We start from the raw sequence: 14,094 nt of genomic DNA, 5'->3' as shown, positions 1-14,094 counted from the left end.
TATAATACTTGGTCACTTGTAAAACTTGACTTTTCGTCAAATGGTGAAATTTCACTGGGACAGTTCAGCATTGATGAAATATGAATTGCGACGCAACTGTATTGATGGGCCATTTTGCACGTCTTGAAGCAATTTAAAAATTCTCCAATGTAGGCCCTACAATTATCATAAAAAAAGGTTCAAGGCTTAGATAGATTTCATCTCAATTATAAAATATTTTCATTAAAGGGGAAACCACGGTAAAATATTAAAAAATTCGAATTTTCAATTATTGCTTATTTCGAAAAATGCATATTTCAAAAATATTCTCTGAAATTTTGAGAAGTAAATTTATAAAGTTAGTGAATCGTTTACCTTAAATACGATTAATTATTTGAATTGGAAGATTATCTTGGGTAACTGTTTTGATGTTTATCACTCATCTCGTTACACATACAATGGGGGGCAAAAGTATTTGTACAGTAAATATGTAAAAAGAGAAAGATTTGTATTTTCTACATTGTTGATCAGACTGACATAAATTAGTTCACATGTTATTCGCTAACATTGATAGTAAGTAATATAAATAAATAAAAGTTAATTATAATACTTAGTTACTTGTAAAACTTGATTTGGTCAAATGGTAAAATTTCACTAGAACATAAGTATTCGTACAGTATTATCTATATTAATAAATACAAAAGATATATTTGATCTTGAACGTTTAAATCAAAACAAATATTGTACCAGTAGAATTCAAGTAGTTTGCTTAAGAGTATGACAATACGTTATTGTTAATAATTTGAAATATGGAAAGAAAGTGCAAGGAAACAACATTAAAAGAGCGAAAAATTATTATAAATTGATTCAAGAAAGGTAAATCTTATGCAAAAATAGCTGGAATATCAAAAAAAAAAAAAAATCGTTCGACGATTCAAAGTGTAATAAATAAATTTGAAAAAGAAAGAATATTGCATAACCTAAAAAGAAGTAGTAGGACGTCGAAAATTGACTTTAAGAGAAGAACGGAAAAATGTAAGGATTTATTTATATAAAAAAAAAAGAAAAAAAAACTAGTGCATCTGAAATTGCATCAGAAGTTCGGGAACATATGCACAATGAAGTACATCCAAAAACAATTCGAAGAATATTGCATAAAGCAAAATATAAAACGACGGAAAGCATTCATCAATAAAGTTAATAAAAATAAAAAGAGACTGGAATTTGCAGAAAAATATATAAGTGTAGGCAATGACTTTTGGTATAACGTTATATTCTCAAACGAATCTAAATTTAATATTTTTGAGTCAGATGGTTGCAAAAAGATATGGCGAAAAGCAAATACTGAACTGGATCCAAAAAAAAATATTCAACCAACTGTGAAACATGGGAGAGGAGGTATCATGGTATGGGAGTACATTGCTGCAACTGGGGTTGGAGAATTAGTTATAATAGGTAAAATAATAGATTAACATCTATGTTTAAATATTTTAAAGGAAAATTTACAAAAAAGTGCGGACAAATTAGGTATTGGGAATAAATTTTATTTTCAACAAGATTGCGACCCAAGACATATGGCAAACATAATGCGCCAGTGGTTGTTATACAACACTCCGCACATGTTAGTAACTCCCCCGCAAACGCCTGATAAAAATCCCATTGAATATGTATGGTGGAAACTCGAAAAAAGAGTAAAAAAATATAACATCAAAGGAACATTTAAAAGAAATTTAAAAAAAAAAAGAGTGAGATAATATAGCATCGGATTTTATTAAAAACTTAGTATTGTCCATGCCGAACATATTAAGTGCAGTTATTCGCCAAAAGGAGAATCCTACGAAATATTAACAATTAGATTTATATTAATTACTAACAATATACGAATACTTATGTCCCGGTGAAATTTCACCACTTGACAAAAACTCAAGTTTTACAAGTGACCAAGTATTATAATTAACTTTTGTTTATTTGTATTATTTACTACTAATGTTAGCAAATAACATACGAACGAATTTAATCAATCTGATTTTAATTTAATCAATCTGATCAATAATGTATGAAATACAAATCTTTTTCTTTTCACTTACTGTATGAATACTTACTCTACGAATACTTTTGTCCCCCACTATACATAGATGGTTATTTTGTATCAGAGTTCAAGCACGAAATACGCTTAATCGGAGATCAAGTACAAAACATCATAACAGAACTTACCACCACCACATCTTACAACATAATATAAAATATTTATCTGTCGAGTTATTAGGTACAATTTCACGAATGAGTTCGATCTCAGATAAACTGATATCATTGCGCATCCTTATTAACATTACCCTCATCTTCCTTCTTTCGCACGAAGTCTTTCGCAACAAGTTCTGGAGACGAGTGAAACACTTCGTTATACAAAAAGAATAAAAAAAGCCTCCTGAATGAAACAAAGTTCATAAAGACGAAAGACTGAAATTTGCTGAAAATCATATGACATAGATGGAAGAATGGAAAACAGCGATTGTCTTTGACAAAAGAGTTTAATTTGAATGATCCAGGTGGTTTCCAATATTACTAGTATGATTTGCATGACCAAGAAAAAATTAAAATTAATCGAAACTATGGAAGAGATGGCGTAATAATATACGGAGTCTTTAGATATACTGATGAGACTCCGATAATATGGTTTCCACTAAAAGCGAATGCTGAAACACCAAAAAATACCGGAATTTGTATTGGATAAATATGATGAAATTGGTAGACAAAATTTTATTTTATCTCAACATGACAGTGCCGCAATTCATCGTGCAAAAATTATAAAGGCATAGTTTTAAGCAGCGAGTATTAAAAACTTGCCCTAGCGATCAAGAAGTTCCAATCTTAATCCCATAGAGAATCTTTGGGGAATTCTAGCACGATAAGTATATGCTGATGATAAACAGTATTTGAACATTACGAAACAAGATACTTGAAAAATTATCTTCATTAACGAAAATCAAGTTTTGTATATGTTATGTTTTATATATTTTTCTTTTATTTTATACTTTAATGTCATTCGTGCTTCATACAGGATCTTCGTGTTTAAGCATAAATTCATTTTTCCGTGGCTTGTTTGAAATTCCGTTCGGCTATTATTCATTTATTGCGTAGCCCAAAATATATGTTTATTATATGTAATTACATACATATATAATTATATATAATTATAAACGAAATATTCAATATAACTATGATGTTAAATCACTATCTTGTTTCGACAAAATTGATTCGCAGCTAAGACGTATTTACAAATTATATAACGTGCCGGCACTCAATCAATTTCTCGAATAATACTCACTCCTTATTAGAAAAGAAGTATTGCTCAGTAGTTGAACACTGAAGTAGAATGAGTCGCGAAATTATTGAGCCAATCATTCCTAAACGTACATGTGTGATTTATATAGAAGCATTTTCACTACACTAACGTCTTACGCATTATTCGCGTCGCTAGGAAACTTCACACGTGATATAATCTGTCGTTACAAATCGGAAGCAATCGATTATATTTACCTTTTTAAGAACAACCTATCGTTCTCCCCATTTTGTCATCCTATTCTTCACAAATCCACAAATCCTTTCGCCAATATTACTGTTCCATCAACAACGTATCAACAACATCGTCAGTTTTAAAGGTCTGTGCTGCTTCTAGCTCATTGGCAGAATTTGACTTTTTCATGCCTCTCATAAACATCCCCTGCTTCCACAGATGAACGAACAGTTTTCCATGATGAAGACATCTTCCACAACAACATCACCCAAAACGGCAGTATTTGAAGCTCTCTCCGAGAATTTTATTCTTGAATGTTTTCGAATAGGTTGATTCTATAGTGATAGCCGCAAACATGCCGTTTGCTTTCTTCGTTTCGTCTCGAGTTCTTGCCCTAGCTCATACTAAATTTATTTCAATGCATTGCTATGGTTTATGTATAGTTCTCTTTCGCTATACGTCTACATACAACTTGTCCATTCTCGTTTTCCCATTCTGAATGCTTGTTTCAGCTGTTCCACATTAGTTATTAATTATTAAAAATTAAATGTCAATATATTTTTATTCCACTTGATGGATAATATTTAAAGATAACTGTTATATAATTTTTTATTTTAAGATGGTAATATCATTGATAAATAGACTTCTCCTACAAAAAAACTGGGTCTACATCAGGCAAAACGAATGTTCTTATTACTGATTGGATAATTGATTGTGCTTTCATAGATGAAACACTTGGAAGCTGAACGGTTTCGATCGTGTGTCACTTATAAAACTATACGTCAATGAGTATTTTCAACGGATACCATCTCGACACGTGTAGTCATACTTCAAACGAAAGTTGTCTATTTGGATTCACTAAAGGATTAACATTTTTACTCACTATTATAATTAAGATGTTTCAAACTACTACCATAAGTTAAGTAATGATACTTTAAAATCTCACATTCAATAGTTTTGTTCATACGTGTTTCTCATTTATTATTCGTAAGTCATATTTATTAACCCCTTCGGTACGATGTGGAACTATAATGGCTTTCGCGGATGTCATCTAATATTACGATGCGCCACTATAGTGATTCACTCTACTGACTTATTCGTTCACCGTTTGAACTAAATGATCTTTTTCATTTGTCTTGCTTCACACTTTTTATGCCTTCACAACGTTTTATAATAGTGTTAACAATATAGAATTTATAGACTTTATTTTTGATACGCCAATGTCACTTTTCGTTAACACTAAACCTACCACGCGCGTGGTATTTCGTTTAGAATTTCTTGTATACAACGTTACTGTATCGCCATGTAACTTATTGACTTTTCCTATAATATACATACAACCTATCTTTCAATATTCACAACTTTCTTTATTGTTTATTTCCCGAAAAACATTTATAGCATGTTTAGTCTACTACGAGCGATCATTTGGCCATTTGAATAATTCATGTTATTTACGACTATATTCTTCAGAAAGCACACTTTTGAAATTATTTTACGAGTCCACAATGTAATTGTGAATCTACAGTGGAAAAAAAAACATGCGATTGAAATAAATGCCTAGCTTTCTTTCTTGCACGCGATCCGAACAAAGAGCATCAAAATTTCATAAAGTGTATGATAAAGATTATTACGTGTTATAAATACTTAAGTTTCAACAAAGTGAACAGAGCCAACAATACTTTGCGCTATGACTTACATTTGAATTTTTTAATTTGTTCTCAACGTTTTTATCCCGTTTGATTTATATTTTTATATTTCAGTTTCATTGCGAATTTGCAATGATTGCAATTTCATGCGAATTGCAATTTGCAATAAAGTATGTAAATCAACCCGTGAAGTTCTGGAAACGAGTTCTGTAGATGGACAAGAGTACCTTTAAACTTCTTGGACGTAAACAATTTCATGTATAGCAGAAAACTAAGGAGGAACTTAAAGATCGTGAAAAAGACGGTGAAACACGGCAGAGATAACGTCATGATCTGGGACTGTTTCTCTTGGGAAGGAGTGGATCAATTGGTGAAAATCGATGGTATCATAACTGCTGACATATACATCGATATTTTATGTAAGAATTTGAAAATTTTGCTAATCCAATTAGACTTCGAGAAGAACTTTATTTTAGAACAAAATAATGATTCTAAGCATACCACCGAAAAAAAAAACAAAAAAAGGTCTTCACCTTCCACCACAAAAATTTTTTTCCGCAATGTACAGGCTTAAGTCCCATCGAAAATTTATGGTCGATTTTGAACGAAAATGTAGACAAACCGTAGTCACGAACAAAAATAATTACTTCGATGCGTTTGGGAAAACCTCTACATCAATCATCTGCATCATATGATCGAAAGGATGCCCGAAAGATAATTAGCGGCAGTCATTAAGACCAAAAGAGGCCATATTAAATACAAAGTTTGATTTCTTCAAAATATAAATTAAGATTTATAAAGTGGTCACTTTTTTATCCTACATGAAAATTCGTATTCTTTGAGAATATAAGTTCTTGTTATAGCAAATATATCTTTCAATTCTTCTACCAATTCTACCTTCAGTGTAATAAATTTTTCAAAAAAGCTCGATAATAGAATATTTTTCCATTAAAAACGTTAGTTTTAAGAAATTTCTATGTGATGTGGGATGGTCACTTTATTATGCCAGGCACTGTATATAAAGGGAGGTTATCATTCAAACAGTACATCCCGTTCAAACAGAATAGGTTTGGTATCTTTTGTATTGTGCGACTGCAAAACGGAATTCATACTAAATTTTGTTGTATACTAACAGCGATTCCGAAATAACAAAAGTGAACGAGAAATATCTAGGAAAATCAGCTGAGATTGTATTCACACTTTTTGAATTCATATTTAGGAAAGGAGCACACATTGTTTGTTGACAACTGGTATACCATTATTACATGATAATAAAACTAACGCGTGCGGTAATGTAAAATCGCGAAAAAGAGTAATGCTTGTAATAAAGGAAAAACTAGACAAGAGTGAAATATGCTTCCGATTATCGTCCAATACACTCGCTCTCAATTAACGAGACAAATGGAAGATATGTATATATTGTCAACTTGCCACTCCACGAATTATATTAATACTAAAAAAATAAACTATTTTAACGAAAAAATTATTCAAAAACCGTTTTGTATTGTTGATTACACTGCCAACATGGATGCAGTCGACAATAGGGACAAAATAAAATCGAGTGTACAATCAATCCGAAAAGGTATAAAAATTTGTTTCATCTGCTTGACATAGCTATCTGGAATGCGTATTGTTTATATAAATTTCAAAAAAAAAAAAAAAAAGGAAAAAAATAACAATGCGAGCGTTCACCTTAGATTACTCAAAGAAATTTTTGATATGAATAATAATGTTAGCTGTAACAAATCTATTGTTGATCACTCAACCCAGACGCAACCCAGACTAAACAGGAAACATTTTCCGTCGTACTGAAAGTTCACAAAATCTGAAAAAGCGTTACGAAATTCAAAGAACGATATAAGACGAAGATCGTGCTACGAAAATATGTGAAAATTGTGATGTGGGTCTTACGTGTCGTACCTTGCTTTAAAATATATCACACTCAATAGTATTATTAATTATTATAGTAAATTATTAAAGTTAAAGTACATGCATCATATCTCTACAAAAAATTATAATTTAATTGTCAAAAACTTCGTTCCAATGTGCTCGTCAATAGAGAACAGCATTATCTGTCACACATCATAGTGCTGTATCGTTTACGCGTAATTCACGTAGAACTCGGCCGTATAGAGAAACAGTCCCGTGCAAAATTCAGCCGTACCTAACAGATACTTTACAGTTTCTATCCATTAAGCATCTTGCATTATAAATTATAGTCACATTCATACTATACTTTATATCTCATTGAATTATTAATAACTACTTACGGTTTATATTTAACTTCCTCACGCACGTTGTTACAAAATCTATATTAGTATTTATTTAGTTTATACATTTCACATTCCTTGTAAATATAGATTAATGCATTTATAGTCTTATCCGCATTTGTTATTCGAATTATGTATATGTACAATGTTGAGCATATGATCAAGAAAAATATTTCTACAAATTTAAACTTAATATGTTTTTGTATAGAAAATGATAATACATATGAAGTAACTTTGTTATTAACTTTACGCTACAATTTGATATAGAATGCATCTTTGCTAAAGTTTTTGTTTGACCTTTATGGCGGTAAACAGTAGATAACAGAACATTTGAAGCAAGCACGTAAATAAGAAAATGTCTTATTACTATCGGTTGTTCGAAATTCTTCGTATTGTAAATGTCTGCAGTTCGATAAACTATATAAAATATATTTGCTTATTTTTCATTTGCTGCTTTGTAATTATGAGTCGAGGCAAGCACGTTATGACGAATATTCATCGAGAAATTCTACAATTGCGTAAACAAAATTTGGAACTTTGTAAAATGGCAAATTGTTTAAATATTTCTATCACTGCTTGTAATTAAGCTTCGAAGTATATACAGTGGATTTAGAAAGTACTCGTACATTAAAAATTAGTTAATAAACAACAATTTCACGAAGTTTTATTTCAAATTGATCAGTGTAGGAATACTTTCTACGCCTACCGTAGATGAGAATGGCAATTATTTTAACATGGTGCAATCTCCTAGACCACAACGTCTCGCATTGATCGTTTAATTCATTGGCTCTTAGAAAAGGATCGTTTCAAAACCGCAATCGAAATTTATTCTGAAATTTTAACACATATTGCATTAGAAATTAGTGTGAAGTACATAAATTTCATTTAAACGATTTTGGAATTAAATTACAACTTAATCGATCTATTACTGCGTTTATGTTATTTATATTATTTCAACTAGTATCAATTATTCCTTTTTTGGAAATCAGTGATATTTATTATGAAAAATACAAGTCAATATAAAATGAATAATACTATGCAATCTTTTGAAACATTATTTCATATTATGCAAAAACGATTTTGAAGATACGTATGTACTGAACTTTTTTGTTTATACAGGGAGCAATTCGAAGGTAATAAAAGCAAATGAAAAATCTCTCGAAAAATCAAGCGAAAATGTAATTACATTATTATGATCATAAGTAGGAAAAGAACACACTTTGTTAATAATACCAATCCAGCTTTATTCCACTTTTCTTCGCAAAAATGGAACAAATGTCACGAATGTCAAGATCGTGATATGAGATTATATGTTACATTCTATTCCAAAGCGAATCATACACAATTAATTATTAAAGTATGTCTATTCATATTATGTTGTTACAGTTTTTCAAATTCCTCATATAAAAATTAATGAAATATAATAATGTAGACGAAGAACATTCTGAAAATTGCAAAAATACAGTTGAAAGATAACTTTGTTATCGTTAACTCTTTGATTAGAATGTCTGATAGCATAAAAATCTATTTTGATAGTCATTAAAGCAGCTATGAAACTGGAAGAGTACATTTTTGAGCTTATTCTTGAAATGTTGAAGAGGTATAAGCTTGAAACGTTTGAAGACCTTATTAATAAGCACGAAAACGACGAACGGTATTAAAACAGTTAAAAAGTTCGACATGACATATTCTACATAAGAGCCAGAGGGAAAAAAGAAATATAACTACATTCCACTGGATTATAAAAGTCGAAAAAGTTGCCAATATGTCACAATACGAAATTCACAATAATTTAGATCTGTAGTAAGTTAATTTCAAAATTTTTATTTCCAAACTTCCTAATCATGAATTAAGTCATTAATACGAACTGAATAAGTATTTCAAAAATAATCATTTTTTCATAATTTATCATAAGGAAATCGCATATAATCAATTATATTTATAGAATATTTTGATTGAGTTATATATATATATTTTTTTTTAATATTTTGCAGACTATTAATATAACCACTGCGCAGTTACGCTACGCTCGTCGATCAAAGGTCTAAAGTAGTTCTTGTCAAAGCAAAAGCTATAAACAAGATCCTATATACCTACACGATCCAACAAGTTCTTACTCTATCCGGAAAATTGTTCCTACCACGTTTTCGTATAATTGTAAAAAAACATCAGATTCGTTTGAACCAACGTTTAAGAAGTCGGTAAACGAATATACTAAGAAAAACCAAAACGTCATTAACTCAACTTCCAAGTTCGAAAAATTAACAACGAATTTATATAAAAACGTTTGAATAATATCTTATAATCATAAGTGAGGAAAAAAAGATTTCTTCTACTCATCGATTATTGAAGAAGATAAACTAATCGGGCATTATACGACGAGACATTCCAGGATTATAAGAAGATGCCAGCGTACGCTATCAAAGCTATAAATCCAAAATGCACTCCTTTGTTCTAGTCGTGTGATGTGTATTTTTAAAAACAAGTACAAAATTACGGCGAACGTGTTGAAATTTGTATTTATTTCATCAAACGGGAACGAGAAATTAATTTCAACAAAGTGAACAAAACCAACAATATTTTATAGTAAGATTTATATTTGAATTTTTTTTTCTATTTATGTAACATTTTTTTGCCCCGTTTGATTACAATTTTGTATTTTAGTTTTTACTTTAACATTTTTATATTCATCCAAAAAATGTCAAGACATTCAAAGTATGTCAATTTATTAGATAAAATAAATTATATCGATGAAGATTGTTCGGGAGATAACCAAGAAATTTCTGATATTAAAAAGGATACAGTGATGATACTATTGAAATGATACGCTAAACGAAAAATTATAAAGGACAGAGTTGAGTCAGCATTTTCCTTGATTATTGATCATAACATGATAAAACATGAACATGCAAGAAAATATACGGAATTAGAAGCAATTCGAGTTTGAAAACGGAATTTATCCATTGCAAAATTATATGCATTTATTGGACTTCTATATGTACACGGTGCATGTGAGGCTAAAATATGGATATATCATATCTATGGAGTAAGAACTGAAGTCCAACATTTTTCTCGACAACTACAAGCCAAAATAATTTTACAGAAATTATAAGGTTTATTCTGTTTGGTAACAAAAATCAACGAAACCAGCGCTTACAAATTGATCAGTTCGCTTTGATTTCTGAAGTTTGGTACAAGTTTATTGAGAACAGTCAAAACTGTTATAAACCAAGATTATATCCTCCAATGATCCTATAAATTGAAAGCAAGATGTAGATTTACTCAATACATGCTCAATAAACCGGACAAATTTGGCATAAATTTCTGATTAGCTTCCAGTAAGTATATTATAGTAAGTATATAGTAAATGGCTTTCCATATTTGGAAATAGATGAAAGGAGAGAATCTTTGTTCTCGTTTGGGGAATTTGTAACTTTGAAATTATCAAAACCATGGAAGAAATATAACTACGGACAATTTTTGGACAAATGCGTCATTAGAGGATAAACTTTTAGCCAAAAGAAAAAAAAAAACAACGCTTGTTAAAACCATTCGCAAAAATAAAAGAGAGCTACACGCTTCTCAAAAAGATTATATCAATCAAACAATTCTACTCTAACATAAGACATATCATTGATACAACCCTATAATGAATGACATGTACTTAAAAAAAAAAAAAAGAACCCAAAATCTTTCTTCACTGCCAACCGAGATAAACTAGATGCAATCCAAACGCAACGAAAACTCAATTAATGTAATTTATAAGTTAGATTACATAGAACATCTATATCTACTATACAAAAATCAGCAAACAAAGCAAATTGAAATATACAATAACCCTAACGACAACTTCACGTTAAATACCGCGTTTTAACAAATTTTCAGCAAGTAGAAATTAACATAGTAGTAACATTGTAGATCTCCACAATGATTTTCCGCTAAAACAACTGTTTTGTACGTGACTTCTGTAGATTACAAATCAACATTTCCTATCCACAATTTTATTCATGGATGAAACTGAATTCTCCATGGATGGAATAATGAATTTTCACAATACACATCATGGAATCATAATCCACATACTATTTCACATTTAGGACATCAATTACAATTTAGTGTTAATCTATGGGCAGGAATACTCGGCAACAATTTAATCGAACTTATATTACTTGATAAGCAAGATTAACAGATCAATCTCATGTAAATTTCTTACGAAATCAATTGAATGAACCAATGGAAGTCTTACTTGATGTTATATAACGTACCCCGTCCGTCCTAAAAGTCCCAAGACTGATTTTATTCCTGGCATATAAGAGACGTCAGCGCAGTAATAACGATGACAGTTTGAATTAACAATTGTAAACAACAGATGTGCACTCGACCAGTCAGTTGTGAGCAGGCAGTGTTAAGTAGTGGACGTGCGGCCATAGTGTGTCACAAATCGCAATGGAGCAACGAGCAGTACCACCAGCACCATTGTAAATCCCCAGTATTATTTGGATATCATGGATCGATTGTGCAAGAGGATTCAGAAGGCTCATCCACAATAGTGGAAGTGGAGGAATTTCTTTTTGCTGTGCAACAATATACCCACTCACACGGCCACAGTTGTAGCGTAATTTCTAGCGAAGAAACAAGTGCCAGTTCTCAACCACCCTCCAAAATCACTCAGTTTGGCGCTGAGTGACTTTTTTATTCCCCAAAATAAAAATTCATATGAAGGATCAACGCTTTGACGACATAACTGATATTCAAGCAAATGTGACAAGTGAGTTAAATATCCCAAAGAAGAACTTTTTTGACAGTTTCTCATGGTGGTATGAGCGTTCCGTGCGTCATACTCAAAATGGGGGGGGAAACTGTGTAAACACCTGAAGCATTAGAACCGCCATCTTAACTTTTCTCTATTTTTTATACAAACAGTCTCGAAACTTTTCGGATAAACGGTATAAATGTATTTTATGCATGACGGTGCACAATCTCATTTTAGCCTAAAAGCTAGAGAATTTTTAAACGAAACATTTGGTGACGAGTGGATTCATCACGCAGGACCTATCGCTTATATCTTTTCTTTTATGTTTCATCGAAGACGACCGTTCAATGAGGTGATATATTGACGCACTCATGTGTACTCACGATGATTCACTGGATTTTCACTGAAAAACCATATTTCACTATAAAGAATATTCGCACTTGGAATATTATTCAGACAATGACCATATAACGCGAAATACTTCTTAATCGCTTGTTATCACAACACACAATTCAAATATAACTAACACATACAATTGTACAATTCTATTCGGAATGCAAACAAAAAATTAATTACTATTAAAGAAAATAATTTAATAGGGACCAATCGAATTTGTCATGTCGTATAAGGCAATTAAGTAAATAAGCAAAACAACTTACGTATACAATTATAATAATTTAATGTGAACAGAAGACAAACACGATATGTTAACAACTATGAACCAGTTAACCTTCTATGAGTTTGTGTAACTTTCAAGTTACATGCTAATATATCGACATTTCATCAAATAATTTTAGTTTTTTCACAAATAACGTATACGTCTCAATTATATGTTTTAATTCTATGAAATAACCAATAACAATATTGATGATGGTTTACAGCACCATCATCCTGATCGAAGTAAATGCCTTGCAAGCTGTCTAAAGATAGGAACTATCTTTTACAATTGACAGTGTAATTTTGTTTTTTGATTGTGCTTTTGTCAGTGTTTACTAGACAAGAAAAAACGTACATAAAGCGAACGTGATGGAAAGAAATAAAATTCAAAATATATTTTAGTAGGAATTTAGAGGCCAACACAAACAATTCAAAGGTTACACATAATTGCCACAAAATAAAACTTATTCTCAATAAATTGGTTAAAAACTTCAATCGCATTCCAAAGGTTGAACACCTTTGTATTGACGAGCAGATATCATTTAAAGGAAGACACAGACTAAAACGGTACATGCCTAAAAAAGACCTAAAAAAAAAATGGAGCTACAAACCTTTTTTATTGTGCGACTCATTTGGACTCATTTATAATTTTGAAATATGGACAGGCAAAGTACCTGATGTACAGGAATTACCAGATATTGGAAGTAGTGACAATGTAGCATTACATTTATTAAAATTGTACCCAACCGTTTCATCATATTTACTTCGACAATTAGTTTTCAAACTTTTCTTTAGTAACAGAGTTAGAAAAATTAAGAATTCGGATTATTGCAATTCTGCGGTCAAACAGATTACAAAACTGTGGATTTTCGTCAGAGAAAGTAATGAAAATTACGGGCAAAGGAAATTACGAAGCACTCTCTATATGTATTAACAAGATTCCTATAAATGCGATTAAGTGGTACGATAACAAGGTCATTTATTTAATGAACACATTTCGCAAAGCATAGCTAATAGACGTAGTGAAAAAAAAAAACTGGTAAATTTTTTTTTAATCTGTATATAAAGATTTGCATATAAAATTGTTGATTTTCCGTTGCAAAAGTCTTATTGTATATAAGAAAAAAATTCGACCCATAGAGTTTGAGTTACCATAGAGATTAAGTACATTTGCTTGAAACTTTCAAATAAATTCTAATATAAGAATGTATATTAGAAAGAAGGTTTTTATTATTTTAATTGCCAAAATTTGTTTCCATACCTGGATGCTAACGA

The 14,094-nt window shown here is 30.8% G+C and overlaps 1 long non-coding RNA gene across 3 annotated transcripts in view; it reads right to left on the bottom strand.

Moving 5' to 3' along the window:
- Positions 1-14,094, bottom strand: part of LOC122636364 — a 117,287-nt gene that overhangs the window by 61,715 nt on the left and 41,478 nt on the right. The window lies entirely within an intron of this gene.

The sequence above is a fragment of the Vespula pensylvanica genome, chromosome 21 (assembly GCF_014466175.1).
Source record: "Vespula pensylvanica isolate Volc-1 chromosome 21, ASM1446617v1, whole genome shotgun sequence".
Classification (NCBI taxonomy): Eukaryota; Metazoa; Arthropoda; class Insecta; order Hymenoptera; family Vespidae; genus Vespula; species Vespula pensylvanica.
The sequence above is the reverse complement of the archived record's forward strand: the minus strand, read 5'-3'. Positions and strand labels throughout refer to the sequence as shown.